Source organism: Elephas maximus, chromosome 5 (genome assembly GCF_024166365.1).
Source record: "Elephas maximus indicus isolate mEleMax1 chromosome 5, mEleMax1 primary haplotype, whole genome shotgun sequence".
Lineage (NCBI taxonomy): Eukaryota > Metazoa > Chordata > Mammalia > Proboscidea > Elephantidae > Elephas > Elephas maximus.
Window position 1 is genome coordinate 89,336,074 of NC_064823.1, and position 18,686 is coordinate 89,354,759.

Below are 18,686 nucleotides of genomic sequence, written 5' to 3' on the forward strand. Positions count from 1 at the left end.
GCCCAAGCCATATTTTCCAACTAATGATCCTTCTTTTTTTCCAACTTTAGCATTCCAATCACCAGTAATTTTCAAATCATCTTGCTTACATATTTGATCAATTTCAGATGGAACAAGTTGTTAAATATCTTCAATTTGTTCATATTTGGCCTTCATGTTTGATATGTGACTTTGAACAACAGTCATATTAACTGGTCTTCCTTGTAGGTGTATGGATATTATACAGATTTTATCACAATAGCAACAGACATCATAAAATAACCAATCTTAATGAGAAATATTTAAATCCTATAGAAATAAAAATATTACAATATACAAAAAGATTGTCAACCAAGTTAATAATGAGGAATTTGGGAAATGAATCTATGTGATACATTTTCATATACTTTGAACAGGAAAAATTAATACCACCATACAAAAAACCCACTGCTGTCCTGTGGATTCCAACTCCTAGTGATCCTATAAGACAGAGTAGAACCCCTCCATAGGGCTTCTAGAGAGTAGCTGGTGGATTCAAACTGCAACCTTTTTGTTAGCAGCTGAACTCTTAACCACTATGCCACCAGGGCTCCACCCACCATAGGGATGGCACCAAATCATTGTGCACTCTAGCTCTGGTTTGCTCAGTGTACGAACAGAGTGGTGATGGGATAAAACGAACAGATTGTGCTCTCTTGGATCACGACTGATCTAGCTACTATTGTCACCTGAACGCCAATCTATTTTATTTTGATTATATGTTCGGGGACCATGGATGGGACTGTAGACCCATGGGCCTTCTATCAGCTAACCTTTTTCAGGAATCTATTACTTGATCTCTATATACCCCACTTTCACACACTTTGTTTCCAAAGGGAAGCTATGCTTCTCACTCATCTGAACCTCACCATAATGCTGTGACCAAAGGCACAAAAGTTGTTAAGATGTCAGTACACGAGAAAAATTTAAATATTGTCTGCTGTGCTAGTTTTGGGTTTATCGTGTCTCAGCTCCAAATTCAGCTTTATGTTGTTTAATTTGGACCCTCGAAACATTTCTCTTTGCCAGCCTATTGAATGTTAAGCTTTATCATGAGAAAGCACTGGAATGACATATTCCTGCCAAGTTCCTTCCCCTCTTTATTATTGTTATTGAATGATTACTGTGATTATTGTTGGGTTTGAAGAATAAACATGAAACTCATGATTAGCAAATTTGTATGACAATATCCTTTAATAAATATTGCATTTTACTTGGAAATTAATTCAGAAAACTCTTGATCTTACTATCAGTCTCCAACATAGGCAGACTCAGCTTCCTGTATTCTTTTGAAGATTAAGGGCATAATCATTGATATCTGTCTCCAACCACTGTGATGCTTGCATATTCCTGTCTTTAAACAATAGATTTGAAATAAACAATACTAGCACAGAGATGGTAAAGGTGATGAACGTTACCTTCATTCTGTGATTCTAGCTGACTATCTGAAGTTTTTATTTGCGTTAAAATTTTTTTGACTGCTGAGAAATTTGAAAGCTGCTGGGAGAATCCTGAGGAAACAACTGCGTGGAAAATATTGTAATTCGTGGAATTTAATATATTGTGGGATTTTTATGACTTTCTGCCAAATGTACCTTCATGCTTAAGGCTTTTCCTAACAATATGTATGTTGCCTTATGTGAAAAAAAAAAAAAACTGTCAAAATTAAGATAGATAAAAGGAATCTTTAATCATCTATGAGTAGATATAGATTGATATATTTGGTATGTGGTCTAAGAATTGCAAAGACAATCAATGTGGGCAGAGTCATTAACAAACGTGCACAAGTTACTTCTTGAAAGCAGAAACAGATAGGAATTTAGCATAGGTAGTATAGGTTGAGCTACATTATTGTCTCAGACTAATGTGCAGGCATAAGATATCCTCCCACTGAAAAATAAAAAAGAAACCAACATTAATGTAATGAAAAATCATTAATGCATTATTTTTTCTCTTTTGTAATATGATACTTATATTTTTTTCTTTGCAATGGCATGATTCAAAGTTTAATGAAAGAGATAAGTTTAATAAAAGAAAATATTCATTTACCATTATCATTATAATTAATTTCATTTTCCTGTCCATTATTTTCATTTACTATTATTACTGAAAATATCTTTGTTATATAGAAACCAAAGCCCAAACCTAACTGGTTGCCATAGAGTAGAATCCAACTCACTGAGGCCCCAGATATACAGAGTACTGCACAGAGTTTTCAAGGCTGTGATCTTTCAGAAACATTGCCAAATATTTCCTCCAAGGCACCTCTGGATGATTTCAAACCACAAACCTCTTAGTACTCAAATGCTTAACTGTGCCATCCAGGACCCCTAGCTTATCATAGAAGAATTTTATAAAAATTTTCAGGCATCAAAAATGCTAAACATGACTTTATTCCACTCAATTGTTTAAAATTCTCTTATCTGGCAGAAGAAATCACAAAGAAATGTTTTTTCTTCTCCTCTGTGGTTTGTTTCTTCTGCATTCAAAGGCTCTGACTACTGATATTCAAAGAGAAGTTTGGAGACTTTTTTTTGCCATTTCAAATACTTTCTAATGCAAAGGTTGTAAAAGTTGTTCCACATACAAAACGTGGCTCTTTATTCTATCTGCAATTTACTTTTTCAATGAGGTTGAGGGAAGAATCTATACAAAAGATTTGTATAGAGTTCTGGTTTTTGTATGCTAAGTATTCGAGGTATTAAATATGTGAATTGACAAGTTAAGGCCAAAACTGAAAGATCTTATTACATGGTCTTTTAACATTGTAATCCAGAGGCATTGAAATAAATTTGTTGGTCCTCACCTATTATTCCCAATAACGGGAACTACTCTCTCCTTTTATTTTGTGCCTTACTCTCCAACTACAAAGGGTCATTCAATAAAGGGAGAATAATAACTCAAATATAGTCAAGGCTGGTGGGAAAAATACCTTAAGACTTTCTAAATAAAGACTTCACAGAACTGAACAATTTTAGGTAGGAAGCCAGTTGAAACTAATCAGGTCTTCTGAAAGAAAAAATTTCGTGAACAAATACTTTATGATTCATGATGGACATATGCATTTCCTATGAATGCACATTATATATGTAGAAAATAATTCTGAAAATTCACAGTGAAAACATCAGGCTTCCTGATCTTTTCAAATCAATAAGTTGACGCTCAAGTGAGTTTTAGTTTGTGTCCCAGTTATGAAATTATACATAGGACATCACCAAAGTAGAATTTTTTTCTGGATTTACAAAATGAAAATGATACCATGATTATAATCCAACTAATGAATGGAACTGCCCATTTAAAGAGGAATATTGAGGAGGAATTCATCAAAAAAACACACAAGATTATTCCTCCTTAGGGAAGAATGGATTAACTAACATCTTAACAATTAATCAAGGATAAATTTTCTGAGGAATGCAGAAAAGGCTCAGCTCTTGCAAAATGTGGGGGAAAATCTTTCCACAAGTTGAACCACAATGGTTGAATTAAATCTAATGCTCTCACTTATCATGCCTATTAGTCTTAGGCCTTAAAGAGGCCTACTCCTTCTTTTTCTTCTTTCCTGCCTTAAAAAACTTACGGTAACCAAATAAGCAACATTTTAGGACAAGAAATGTGACGATTCCCACACAAGCCAGTAGAAACCCAATCATATCTAAAGAATGGTACTGGTACCAGGTGAGGCTGAGGGTGGCTGGACGAAGATGCTTGGTTCCTTTGTGGAGCATGAAAAACTGGATACAGCAGATGGCTTGGTCCAGGGGCTTAAAAGGCTGCTCATGACGAATGGCTGATAACCTAATAGCATTCTCTTTATAGCTAAAGAAAAATCAAATAGGCAACAACTTAGAGAATAAATCAGAAAAGATAAATAAGTGAAATTTTCATGCAGGTGGTAAAAATGTGTGCCACATTAGACTGGAAGAAAAAATATGTTATTTTCCTCTGAGATGATTTTAGAGATTTTAGTTTACAGGCTAGAATTTGCTAAATATGTATGATTTCAATGTGTAAAGAAATACAGAAGTTTGGGGAGGACATGTATTTCAGGGTAGAGATTTGAAAGAGCTAAGTTTAAAGCAAAAAATGGAAAAGAAAAGAAAAGCAAAAGACCATCATGTGAGAGTGGAGAGTTTGAATTATCCAGGAAGAAATTGTTAATGGACCAGGTGTACAAGTTTAAAAATATCACCATTATGCAGAAATAGGAGGCAGGTCTATCATGAGGTCTAGGTACATGTCCAGGCAGGGCTGATCAGGAGTTAGTGCTTGCCAGGAATTAGTATTGACCTTATGGCAGTGTTTGAGCAGTTAAATGAGTGCAAGTGGGTAGTCTTGGTTTGAATCTTGATTCTGACACTCACTTGCTGCCTGTTTTGTACAATTTTTTTTTATTAACTTTTATTAAGCTTCAAGTGAACGTTTGCAAATCCAATCAGTCTGTCACATATAAGTTTACATACATCTTACTCCATACTCCCACTTGCTCTCCACCTATTGAGTCAGCCCTTTCAGTCTCTCCTTTCTTGACAATTTTGCCAGCTTCCCTCTCTCTCTATCCTCCCATCCCCCCTCCAGACAAGAGTTGCCAACACACTCTCAAGTGTCCACCTGATATAATTAGCTCACTCTTCATCAGTGTCTCTCTCCCACCCGTTGACCAGTCCCTTTCATGTCTGATGAGTTGTCCTCAGGGATGGTTCCTGTCCTGTGCCAACAGAAGGTCTGGGGAGCATGGCCGCCGGGATTCCTCTAGTCTCAGTCAGACCATTAAGTATGGTCTTTTTATGAGAATTTGGGGTCTGCATCCCACTGATTTCCTGTTCCCTCAGGAGTTCTCTGTTGTGCTCCCTGTGAGGGCAGTCATCCATTGTGGCCCGGCACCAACTAGTTCTTCTGGTCTCAGAATGATGTAGGTCTCCGGTTCATGTGGCCCTTTCTGTCTCTTGGGCTCTTAGTTGTCGTGTGACCTTGGTGTTCTTCATTTTCCTTTGCTTCAGGTGGGTTGCGACCAATTGATGCATCTTAGATGGCCGCTTGTTAACATTTAAGACCCTAGATGCCACATTTCAAAGTGGGATGCAGAATGTTTTCATAATAGAATTATTTTGCCAATTGACTTAGAAGTCCCCTTAAAACATGTTCCCCAGACCCCCGCCTCTGCTCTGCTGACCTTTGAAGCATTCATTTTATCCCAGAAACTGCTTTTGGTCCAGTCCAATTGAGCTGACCTTCCATGTATTGAGTGTTGTCTTTCCCTTCACCCAAAGCAGTTCTTATCTACTGATTAATCAATAAAAAACCCTCTCCCTCCCTCCCTCCCTCCCTCCCCCCTTTGTAACCACAAATGTATGTGTTCTTCTCAGTTTTTACTATTTCTCAAGATCTTTTTTATAATAGTGGTCTTATACAATATTTGTCCTTTTGCCTCTGACTAATTTCGCTCAGCATAATGCCTTCCAGGTTCCTCCATGTTATGAAATGTTTCACAGATTCGTCACTGTTCTTTATCGATGCGTAGTATTCCATTGTGTGAATATACCACAATTTATTTATTTACCCATTCCTCCGTTGATGGACACCTTGTTTGCTTCCAGCTTTTTGCTATTGTAAACAGAGCTGCAATAAACATGGGTGTGCATATATCTGTTTGTGTGAAGGCTCTTGTATCTCTAGGGTATATTCCGAGGAGTGGAATTTCTGGGTTGTGTGGTAGTTCTATTTCTAACTGTTTAAGATAACGCCAGATAGATTTCCAAAGTGGATGTACCATTTGACATTCCCACCAGCAGTGTATAAGAGTTCCAATCTCTCCGCAGCCTCTCCAACATTTATTATTTTGTCTTTTTTGGATTAATGCCAGCCTTGTTGGTGTGAGATGGAATCTCATTGTAGTTTTAATTTGCATTTCTCTAATGGCTAATGATCGAGAGCATTTTCTCCTGTAACTGTTGGCTGCCTGAATATCTTCTTTAGTGAAGTGTGTGTTCATATCCTTTGCCCACTTCTTGATTGGGTTGTTTGTCTTTTTGTGGTTGAGTTTTGACAGAATCATGTAGATTTTAGAGATCAGGTGCTGGTCGGAGATGTCATAGCTGAAAATTCTTTCCCAGTCTGTAGGTGGTCTTTTTACTCTTTTGGTGAAGTCTTTAGATGAGCAGAGGTGTTTGATTTTTAGAAGCTCCCAGTTATCAGGTTTCTCTTCATCATTTTTGGTAATGTTTTGTATTCTGTTTATGCCTTGTATTAGGGCTCCTAGGGTTGTCCCTATTTTTTCTTCCACGATCTTTATCGTTTTAGTCTTTATGTTTAGGTCTTTGATCTACTTGGAGTTAGTTTTTGTGCATCTTGTGAGGTATGGGTCCTGTTTCATTTTTTTGCAAATGGATATCCAGTTATGCCAGCACCATTTGTTAAAAAGACTATCTTTTCCCCAATTAACTGACATTGGTCCTTTGTCCAATATCAGCTGCTCATGTGTGGATGGATTTCTATCTGGGTTCTCAATTCTGTTCCATTGGTCTATGTGCCTGTTGTTGTACCAGTACCAGGCTGTTTTGACTACTGTGGCTGTATAATAGGTTCTGAAATTAGGTAGAGTGAGGCCTCGACTTTCTTCTTCTTTTTCAGTAATGCTTTGCTTATCCAGGGCTTCTTTCCCTTCCATATGAGATTGGTGATTTGTTTCTCTATCCCCTTAAAATATGACATTGGAATTTGGATCGGAAGTGCGTTATATGTATAGATGGCTTTTGGTAGAATAGACATTTTTACTATGTTAAGTCTTCCTATCCATGAGCAAGGTATGTTTTTCCACTTAAGTATGTCCTTTTGAATTTCTTGTAGTAGAGCTTTGTAGTTTTCTTTGTATAGGTCTTTTACATCCTTGGTAAGATTCATTCCTAAGTATTTTATCTTCTTGGGGACTACTGTGAATGGTATTGATTTGGTAATTTCCTCTTCGGTGTTCTTTTTGTTGATGTAGAGGAATCCAAGTGATTTTTGTATGTTTATTTTATAACCTGAGACTCTGCCAAACTCTTCTATTAGTTTCAGTAGTTTTCTGGAGGATTTCTTAGGGTTTTCTGTGTATAAGATCATGTCATCTGCAAATAGTGATAACTTTACTTCCTCCTTGCCAATCCGAATACCCTTTATTTGTTTGTCTAGCCTAATTGCCCTGGCTAGGACTTCAAGTACAATATTGAATAAGAGCGGTGATAAAGGGCATCCTTGTCTGGTTCCCGTTCTCAAGGGAAATGCTTTCAAGTTCTCTCCATTTAGAGTGATATTGGCCGTTGGCTTTGCTTAGATGCCCTTTATTATGTTGAGGAATTTTCCTTCAATTCCTATTTTGGTAAGAGTTTTTATCATAAATGGGTGTTGGACTTTGTCAAATGCCTTTTCTGCATCAATTGATAAGATCATGTGGTTTTTATCTTTTGTTTTATTTATGTGATGGATTACATTAATGGTTTTTCTGATATTAAACCAGCCTTGCATACCTGGTGTAAATCCCACTTGATCATGGTGAATTATTTTTTTGATGTGTTGTTGAATTCTATTAGCTAGAATTTAGTTGAGGATTTTTGCGTCTATGTTCATGAGGGATATAGGTCTATAATTTTCTTTTTTTGTGATGCCTTTACCTGGTTTTGGTATCAGGGATATGGTGGCTTCATAGAATGAGTTAGGCAGTATTCTGTCATTTTCTATGCTTTGAAATACCTTTAGTAGTAGTGGTGTTAACTCTTCTCTGAAAGTTTGGTAGAGCTCTGCAGTAAAGTCGTCCGGGCCAGGGCTTTTTCTGTTGGGAGTTTTTGGATTACCGTTTCAATCTCTTTTTTTGTTATGGGTCTATTTAGTTGTTCTACTTCTGATTGTGTTAGTTTAGGTAGGTAGTGTTTTTCCAGGAATTCATCCATTTCTTCTAGGTTTGCAAATTTGTTAGAGTACAATTTTTCGTAATAATCTGATTCTTTTAATTTCAGTTGGGTCTGTTGTGATGTGGCCCATCTCGTTTCTTATTCGGGTAATTTGTTTCCTTTCCTGTGTTTCTTTAGTCAGTCTGGCCAATGGTTTATGAATTTTGTTAATTTTTCAAAGAACCAGCTTTTGGCTTTGTTAATTCTTTCAATTGTTTTTCTGTTCTCTAATTCATTTAGTTCAGCTCTAATTTTCATTATTTTTTTTCTTCTGGTGCCTGATGGGTTCTTTTGTTTCTCACTTTCTATTTGTTCAAGTTGTAGGGACAGTTCTCTGATTTTGGCTCTTTCTTCTTTTTGTATGTGTGCATTTATTGATATAAATTGGCCTCTGAGCACTGCTTTTGCTGTGTCCCAGAGGTTTTGATAGGAAGTATTTTCATTCTCGTTGCATTCTATGAATTTCCTTATTCCCTCCTTGATGTCTTCTATAACCCAGACTTTTTTCAGGAGGGTATTGTTCAGTTTCCAAGTATTTGATTTCTTTTCCCTAGTTTTTCTGTTATTGATTTCCACTTTTATGGCCTTGTGGTCTGAGAAGATGCTTTGTAATATTTCGATGTTTTGGACTCTGCAGAGGTTTGTTTCATGACCTAATATGTGGTCTATTCTAGAGAATGTTCCATGTGCACTAGAAAAAAAAGTATACTTTGCAGCAGTTGGGTGGAGAGTTCTGTATAAGTCAATGAGGCCAAGTTGGTTGATTGTTGTAAGTATGTCTTCCGTTGTCTCTATTGAGCTTCTTACTGGATGTCCTGTCCTTCTCCGAAAGTGGTGTGTTGAAGTCTCCTACTATAATTGTGGAGGTGTCTATCTTACTTTTCAATTCTGTTAAAATTTGATTTATGTATCTTGCATCCCTGTCACTGGGTGCATCAATATTTCATATGGTTATGTCTTCCTGATCAATTTCCCTTTTGTCATTATGTAGTGTCCTTCTTTATCCTTTGTGGTGGATTTAAGTTTAAAGTCTATTTTGTCAGAAATTAATATTGCTACTCCTCTTCTTTTTTGCTTATTGTTTGCTTGATATATTTTTTTCCCATTCTTTGAGTTTTAGTTTGTTTGTGTCTCTAAGTCTAAGGTGTGTCTCTTGTAGGCAGCATATAGATGGATCGTGTTTCTTTATCCAGTCCACGACTCTCTGTCTCTTTATTGGTGCATTTAGCCCATTTACATTCAGCGTAATTATAGATAAATAAGTTTTTAGTGCTGTCTTTTTGATGCCTTTTCACGTGTGTTGTTGGCAATTTCAAATTTCCACATACTTTTTTGTGCTGAGACATTTTTCTTAGTAAATTGTGAGATCCTCATTTTCATAGTGTTTCACTTTATGTTTGTTGAGTCATTACGTTTTTCTTGGCTTTTATCTTGAGTTATGGAGTTGTTATACCTTTTTGTGATTACCTTATTATTTACCCCTATTTTTCTAAGTAAAAACCTAACTTGTATTGTTCTATATCGCCTTGTATCACTCTCCATCTGGCAGTTCAATGCCTCCTGTATTTAGTCCCTCTTTTTGATTATTGTGATCTTTTACCTATTGACTTCCATGATTCCCTGTTATGTGTATTATATTTTTTTTTAATTAATCTTAATTTGTTTGTTTTTGTGATTTCCCTATTTGAGTTGATATCAGGATGTTCTGTTTTGTGACCTTGTGTTGTGCTGATATCTGATATTATTGGTTCTCTGACCAAACAATATCCTTTAGTATTTCTTGTAGCTTTGGTTTGGTTTTTGCAAATTCTCTAAACTTGTGTTTATCTTTAAATATCTTAATTTCGCCTCCATATTTCAGAGAGAGTTTTGTTGGATATATGATCCTTGGCTGGCAGTTTTTCTCCTTCAGTGTTCTGTATATGTCGTCCCAGTCCCTTCTTGCCTGCATGGTTTCTGCTGAGTAGTCTGAACTTATTCTTATTGATTCTCCCTTGAAGGAAACCTTTCTTTTCTCCCTGGCTGCTTTTAAAATTTTCTGTTTATCTTTGGTTTGGGCAAGTTTGATGATAATATGTCTTGGTGTTTTTCTTTTTGGATCAATCTTAAATGGGGTTTGATAAGCATCTTGGATAGATATCCTTTCGTCTTTCATGATGTCAGGGAAGTTTTGTGTCAGGAGTTCTTCAACTATTTTCTCTGTGTTTTCTGTCCCCCTCCCTGTTCTGGGACTCCAATCACCTGCAAGTTATCCTTCTTGATAGAGTCCCACATGATTCTTAGGGTTTCTTCATTTTATTTAATTCTTTTATCTGATTTTTTTCAGCTATGTTGGTGTTGATTCCCTGGTCCTCCAGATGTCCCAGTCTGCATTCTAATTGCTCGAGTCTGCTTCTCTGACTTCCTATTGCGTTGTCTAATTCTGCAATTTTATTGTTAATCTTTTGGATTTCTACATGCTGTCTCTCTATGGATTCTTGCAACTTATTAATTTTTCCACTATGTTCTTGAATAATCTTTTTGAGTTCTTCAACAGTTTTATCAGTGTGTTCCTTGGCTTTTTCTGCAGTTTGCCTTATTTTGTTTGTGATGTCTTGAAGCCTTCTGTAAATTAGTTTTTTATATTCTGTATCTGATAATTCCAGGATTGTATCTTCATTTGGGAAAGATTTTGATTCTTTTGTTTGGGGGGTTGTAGAAGCTGTCATGGTCTGCTTCTTTATGTGGTTTGATATGGACTGCTGTCTCCGAGCCATCACTGGGAAACTAGTTTTTCCAGAAAATCCGCTAAAAAAAAAAAATGCAGTCAGATCCCTATCAGAGTTCTCCCTCTGGCTCAGGCTATTCAGATGTTAATGAAGCCGCCTGCGGAGGGTGGGGGAGGGATCAGAGAGATAGGAGATTAGCACATCAGAATATAGCCAGAGTTGCTTGTCTTGCTTGGAATGACTATTATATCTGAGATTTCCGTGGGGCACGTCGCCTATGTGTGCTGGCTGTGTGGAGATTGCCCCCGGGCGGTCTGGCTGCTGGAGTCATGGTCAGATCCTCCGCTGCCAGCCCCACGCCCAATGTCAAGGTTGCCCTACTGGGACGGTGCACTCCCGACTCCAAAATCAGTCACTGCCTCCTGGCGACTCCCAGTCCCGCCAGCCGCGTTGCCGCACCGCTTCCGCGAATCGGCTGGGACCCCCCCCCAGGGTCAGCTCAGGAGAGCAGAGCAGCTCCCCGTGCCTGCGTCGCGATCTTGCGTCCCGAATGGGACACCGGTCTCCCAGCTCCAAGACCAGTCGCTGCCCCCCAGGACTTCCCCACTGGCAGCGTCGCCACGCCGCCCACGCGGATCGGCTGGGCCCCCTTCCTGGGTTAGTTGGGGGGGTGGAGCAGCTCCCTGTGCTTATGCCGTGCCCATGTCCCGCCAAAATCCCAGCGGGACGGATCCCCACCTGGGAAGCTGCTCTGCCTGCTCCAAGACCAGTCACTGCCTCCCAGGGACTTCTCCCACCGGCTGTGCTGCCACGCCACCCACGTGAACTGGCTGGGCCCTCTCCCGGAATGAATTCGGGGGCCAGGGCTGGGCCCCTTGTTTATGCCATCTGCCCCCCTGGGCTCTGCCCCAAATCGGGCGCCGAAGGTCACCTGACTGGTATGCTGGCTTCAGGCTCTGAAAACAATCACTGCCTCCCCGTATTTGTTTGTTCTCTGTCTCTAAATCTGTGTTTGTTGTTCAGGGTTCGTAGATTGTTATGTATGTGATCGATTCACTTGTTTTTCCGAGTCTTTGTTGCAAGAGGGATCCACAGTAGCGTCCACCTAGTCCGCCATCTTGGCCCCGCCTCTGTTTTGTACGATTTATTTGTTCTCTCCATGCCTTAGTTGTCTCTTTGTTAAAATGGAATAGATGGGATAAGTGCCTCTTTCATCTGATTGTTGTGAAGAATAATGGATTGAGTCTTAGAATACTTAGAACTGTTTCTATCATATAGTAGACACTCAGTACATGTTTGTTATTACTATTTTTGTTTTTCTTGTTAGTATTGTTATTTTACATGTTGGATAGTGCTCAACATTTCACTTTGAGGCATTGCAGTTGTATTTGGTTGTTTCACTGTTGAAAATCATTATGATCAAGGGAGAAGTGTGAATAAATGCATATGGTTTCTGAACTCTGAATCCCAAAGTGCTATGACATGACACTGTGGAAACAGCAAAACAGGTAACTTGCAAAAGCCACCCACCTGTATGCTTTTTGGAACAAGGAAGTGCTTTCCTCAGAGATGCTGGGGGGATGGTTCTCAGCCCCCTGCCTTGTTTAGAGCGTGACCCCAGCTTCAACCAGATACTGGTACCTACACCAAACACCCTTGTCCCTCTAAGACTGCAGGACAGAGCCTGTGCCACACACTTGCTGACCAGCTACCTGAACACCTGAGCTGAATCCATACAAGAAAAGTGAATGAACTCATAAGCTAACAAACCTGATAACATCTCTAGCCATCTGGTGACAAGACATCAGAGCTCCAAAGGTGAAAATAATCAAGCTAGCTCACTCAAACAACCCATTTGGGTATATCAAAACAAAACAAAGCAAGAAACTAGGATACAGAAAGCAAACATCAACTAATACAATAACTTATGGATGGCTCAGAGACAACAGTTAATATCAAATCACATAAAGAAAGAGACGATGATTGCTTCAACAAGCTCTCAAAGGAGAGAATCAAAGGATCTTCTGGATGAAGGTGCCTTCCTGGAATTACCAGATGCAAAATTCAAAAGCCTAATATACAGAACTCTTCAAGACATCAGGAAGGACATCATGTAATATGCAGAACAAGCCAAGGAACACACAGATAGAACAGTTGAAGAAATTAAAAAGGTTATTCGAGAACATAACAAAAAAGTTAATAAGGTGAAAGAATCCATGGAGAGACAGCAATCAGAAATTCAGAAGACTAACTATAAAATTACAGAATGAGACAACTCAATAGAAAGTCAGAGGAGCAGAATCAAGCAAGTGGAAGGCAGAATTTCTGAACTTGAAGGTAAAGCACTTGGCACTAATATATTTGAAGAAAATCAGAAAAAAAGAATTAAAAAAAATGAAGAAACCTGAAGAATCATGTGGGATTGTATCAATAGAAATAAACTATGAGTGATTGGAATATCAGAACAGGAAGGAATAACAGAATATATGGAGAAACTTCTTGAAGGTTTGTCAGCAGAAAACTTCCCTGATATCGTGAAATATGTGAAGATATCTATACAAGATGCTCATCGAACTCCACATGAGGTAGATGTTAAAAGAAAGTCACCAAGACAGATTATAATCAAACTTCCCAAAACCAAAGATAAAGAGAGAATTTTAAGAGCAGCGAGGGGTAAACGAAAAGTCATCTGCAAAAGATTGTCAATAAAAATATGCTTGGACTACTTGGCAGAAACCATGCAGGTAAGAAGGCGATGGGATGACATATAAAAAATTGAAGGAAAAAAATTCACAGCCAAGAATCTTATATCCAGCAAAACAGTCTCTCAAAAATGAAGGTGAAATTAGGACATTTCCAGATAAACAGAAGAATAGGGAATTTGTAATAATCAAACCAAAAATACAAGGAATACTTTGGTTAGAAAATCATTAATATCAGGTGCCCAAGACTCAAACACTGGACAGTACAATCAGATGTTAACCCAGACAGGGAAATCACAAATTAAATCAAGAAAATAAAATGCTCAAAAGAGGAAATCAACCATGTCATTATGGAAAAGAAGACAAAATTAAAATAATAAAGAGGAAGGAAGAAGTGTAGTCATAGATCTTTAATATGGAGAGGAAGACAAGGCCATATAAAGATATAAAAGTTAGGCTGAAAGTTACAAAAATGGGGTAAATATTAAGGAAACTACACAGGAGATGATCTATCCTACTCATAAAAATAAAATACAAGAAAAATATAGAGACTCAGCAGAGAAACAAAAACAACGAGTAAGAGGAAAAGACAATATACAAAGATAAACTACTCAGCACAAAAAACTAAGTGTGAAAAAGAAACTGTCAAGAACACAGAAAAAAAAGATATTAAAATGACAGCATTAAACTCATACCTATGCATAATTACGCTGAATGTTAATGGCCTAAGTGCACCAATAAAGAGAGAGAGTCTCAGACTGGATAAAGAAACATGATCCGTCTATATGCTGCCTACAAGAGACACGCCTTAGACTTAGACACACAAACAAACTAAAACCCAAAGAATGGAAAAATATATATCAAGCAAACAACAATCAAAAAAGAACAGGCGTGGCAATATTAATTTCTGACAAAATAGACTTTAAAGTTAAATCCACCACAAAGGATAAGGGAGGACACTATACAATGATTAAAGGGACAATATACCAGAAGGATAAAACCCTATTAAATATTTATGCACCCAATGACAGGGCTGTAAGGTACATAAAACAAACTCTAACAGCATTGAAAAGTGAAACACACCACTTTCGGTGAAGGACAGGACATCCAGATAGAAGCTCAATAAAGACACGGAAGATCTAAATACCACAATCAACCATCTCAACCTTATAGACATGTACAGAACACTCCACCCAACAGCAGCCAATTATACTTTCTTTTCTAGTGCACATGGAGCATTCTCTAGAATAGACCACATATTAGGTCATATAGCAAGCATAAGCAGAATCCAAAACATTGAAATATTACAAAGCATCTTCTCTGACCATAAGGCCATAAAAGCACAAATCAATAAGAGAAAAACCAGGGTAAAGAAATCAAGCACTTGGAAACTGAACAATAAAATACCCTGCTTAAAAAAGACTGGGTTATACAAGACATTAAGGATGGGATAAAGAAATTCATAGAATCCAAAGAGAATGAAAACACTTCTTATCAGAACTTTTGGAATACAGAGAAAGCAGTGCTCAGAGGTCAATTTATATCAATAAATGCACGCATACAAAAAGAAGGGCCGAAAGCAAAGAATTGTCAATACAATTTGAAAAAATAGAGAGCAACAAAAGAAACCCTTAGGCACCAGAAGAAAGCAAATAATAAAAATTAGAGCAGAACTAAATGAAATAGAAAACAGAAGAACAATTGAAAGAGTTAACAAGACCAAAAGCTGATTCTTTTAAAAAAATTAACAAAATTGATAAACGATTGGCCAAACTGACAAAAGAAAACACAGGAGAGGAAGCAAATAACCTGAATAAGAAATGAGATGGGCGATATTAAAACAGACCTAACTGAAATTAAAAGAATCATATCAGATTACTACAAAAAATTGTATTCTAACAATTTGTAAATCTAGAAGAAATGGATGAATTCCTAGAAACACGCTACCTACCTAAACTAACACAAACAGAAGTTGAACAACTAAATAGGTGCATAACAAAATAAGAGATTGAAAAGTTAATCAAAAAGCTCTCAACAACAACAAAAAAAAGCCCTGGCCCTGGTGGCTTCCCTGCAGAATTCTATCAAACATTCAGAGAAGAATTAACACCACTACTGCTAAAGGTATTGCAGAACACAGAAAAGGGCAGAATACTCCCAAACTCAACGTATGACACCAGCATATCCTTGATACCAAAACCATATAAAGACACCACAAAAAAAAACAAAAAAAATTATACACCTATATCCATTTTGAACTTAGATGCAAAAATCCTAAATGGAGAGAGTCAGAAAGCATTCCTCTTGAGAATGGAAACCAGACAAGGAGGTCCTTTACCACCACTCTTATTCAACATTGGGTTGGAGATCCTCGGTAGAGCAATTAGGCTACATATGGAAATAAAGGGCATCCAGATTGGTAAGGAAGGAATAACAGTATCTCTATTTGCAGATGACATGATCTTATACACAGAAAAACCTAAGGAATCCTCAAGAAAACTACTGAAACTAGTGAAGGAGTTCATCAGTGTATCAAGATACAAGATAAACGTACAAAAAATCAGTTGGATTCCTCTACAGCAAAAAAAAGAACATCGAAGAGGAAATCACCAAATCAATATCATTTACAGTAGCCCCAAGAAGATAAAATATTTAGGAATAAATCTTACCAGATTGTAAAAGACCTATACAAAAAAAAAAAAAAAAATACAAGACACTACTGCAAGTGGAAATACACACCTTGCTTATGGATAGGAAGATTTAACGTTGTTAAAATGTCTATTCTATCAAAAAAGCCATCAATAAATACAATGCAATTCTGATCCAATTTCCAAAGACATTTTTTTAATAAGATGGAGAAACAAATCATCAACTTCATATGGAAGGGAAAGAGGCCCTGGATAAGTAAAGCATTACTGAAAAAGAAGAACGTGGGAGGCCTCACTCTACCTGATTTTAGAAGCTATTATACCATTACAGTAGTCAGAACAGCCTGGTACTGGTACATCAACAGATACATAGACCAATGGAACAGAATTAAGAATCCAGACATGAATCCATCTACCTATAAGCAGCTGATCTTTGAAAAGGCCCAAGTCAGTTAAATGGGGAAAAGTCTTTTTAACAAATAGTGCTGGCTTAACTGCATATCCATCTGCAAGAAATTAAACAAGACCCTTACATCACGCCATGCACCAAAGCTAACTCAAAAGGGATCAAAGACCTAAATATAAAATCTAAAAGAATAAAGATCATAGAAGAAAATACAGGGACAATGTTAGCAGCCCTAATACATGGCATAAATAGTATACAAAACATTACTAACAATGCAGAAGAGAAACTGGATGACTGGGAACTCCTAAAAATCAAACACCTATGCTCATCCAAGGACTTCATCAAAAGAATAAGAAGATTACCGATTGACTGATAAAAAGTTTTTAGCTATGACATTTCTGATTGGCATCTCTAAAATTTACTTGATACTGCGAAAACTCAATTACAAAAAGACAACCCAATTAAAAAATGGGCAATAGATATGATAGACACTTCACTAAAGAAGACATTCAGGTAGCTAACACATACATGAGGAAATGCTCACAATCATTAGCCATTAGAGAAATGCAAATCAAAACTACAGTGACATTCCATCTCACTCCAACAAGGCTGGCATTAATCCAAAAAACACAAAATAACAAATCTTGGAGAGGTTGTGGAGAGACTGGAAGATTTATACACTACTGGTGGGAATGTAAAATGATACAACCACTTTGGAAAGTGATTTGGCGCTTCCTTAAAGAGCTAGAAATAAAACCACCATACCATCCAGCAATCCCACTCCTTGGAATATAACCTAGAGATATAAAAGCCTTTACACCAACAGATATATGCACACCCATGTTCATTGCAGCAGTGTTTACAATAGCAAAAAGATAGAGGCAACCACGGTGCCCATCAATGGAAGAATGGATAAATAAATTATGGCAAATTAATGCAATGGAATATTACACACCGATAAAGAACAATGATGAATCTGTGAAACTTTATAACATGGAGGAACCTGGAAGGCATTATGCTGAGTGAAATTAGTCAGATGCAAAAGGACAAATACTGTATAAGGCCACTAATATAAGAATTCAAGAAATAGTTTAATCAGAGAAGAAAATATTCTTTGATGGTTAGGAGAGGGAGGAAGGGAGGGAAAGGGATTTTCACTAATTAGACAGTAGACTCATTTATGTGAAGGGAAAGACAACACACAATACAGGAGAGGTCAGCACAAGTGGACTAAACCAAAAGCAGTTTCCTGAATAAACTGAACATTTTGAAGGCCAGCATAGCCGGGTGGGGGTTTGAGGACCATGGTTTCAGGTGACATCTAAGTCAATTGGCATAACAAAATCTATTAAGAGAACATTCTGCATCCCACTTTGGAGAGTGGTGTCTGGATTTTTAAACACTAGCAAGCGTCCATCTTATTTGCATCAATTGTTCTCATCCCACCTGGAGCAAAGGACAATGAAGAACACCAAAGATAAAAGGTAATTATAAGCCCAAGAGGCAGAAAGGGCCACATAAAGCGGAGACTACGTTAGCCTGAGACCAGAAGAACTAGATGGTGCCCAGCTATAACTGATGACTGCCCTGACAGGGAATACAACAGAGAACCCCTGAGGGAGCAGGACAGCAGTGGGATGCAGACCTCAGATTCTTGTAAAAAGACCAGATTTAATGGTCTTACTGAGACTAAAATGACCCCAGAGGTCATGGTCCCCACACTCCTGTTAGCCCAAGACAGGAACCATTCCCAAAGCCAACTCTTCACAGAGGGATTGGACTGGACTATGGGAAATACAATGACACTGGTAAAGAATGAGCTTCTTGGGTCAAGTAGACACATGAGACTATGTTGACATCTCCTGTCTGAAGGGGAGATAGAGGGTAGAGTGGGTCAGAAGCTGGCCAAATAAACATGAAAAGAGAGAGTGGAGGGAAGGAGTGTGCTGTCTCATTAGGGGAAGAGCAATTAGGAGTGTACAGTAAGATATTTATAAGTTTTTGTATGAGAGTCTGACTTGATTTGTAAACTTTCACTTGAAGCACAATAAAAATTAAAAAGAAAAAAAAAGAAACCAAATAATGTATTGCACTGGGCGAATTTGTTGCAAAAGTTCTGTTTAAAGTGTTGAAAAACAAAGACATCAACTTGAAGACTAAGTTGTGCCTCACCCAGACCACGGTATTTTTTTTTTTTAATAATTTTTATTGTGCTTTAAGTGAAAGGTTACAAATCAAGTCAGTCTGTCACATACAAGCTTACATACACCTTACTACAAACT

At 37.6% G+C, this 18,686-nt stretch overlaps 1 pseudogene; it reads right to left on the reverse strand.

Annotated features, from left to right (window-relative positions):
- Nucleotides 1-3,554: 3,554 nt before the first annotated feature.
- The window catches only part of LOC126077127 (UDP-glucuronosyltransferase 2B31-like), a 269,121-nt pseudogene continuing 253,989 nt past the window's right edge, over nt 3,555-18,686 (reverse strand).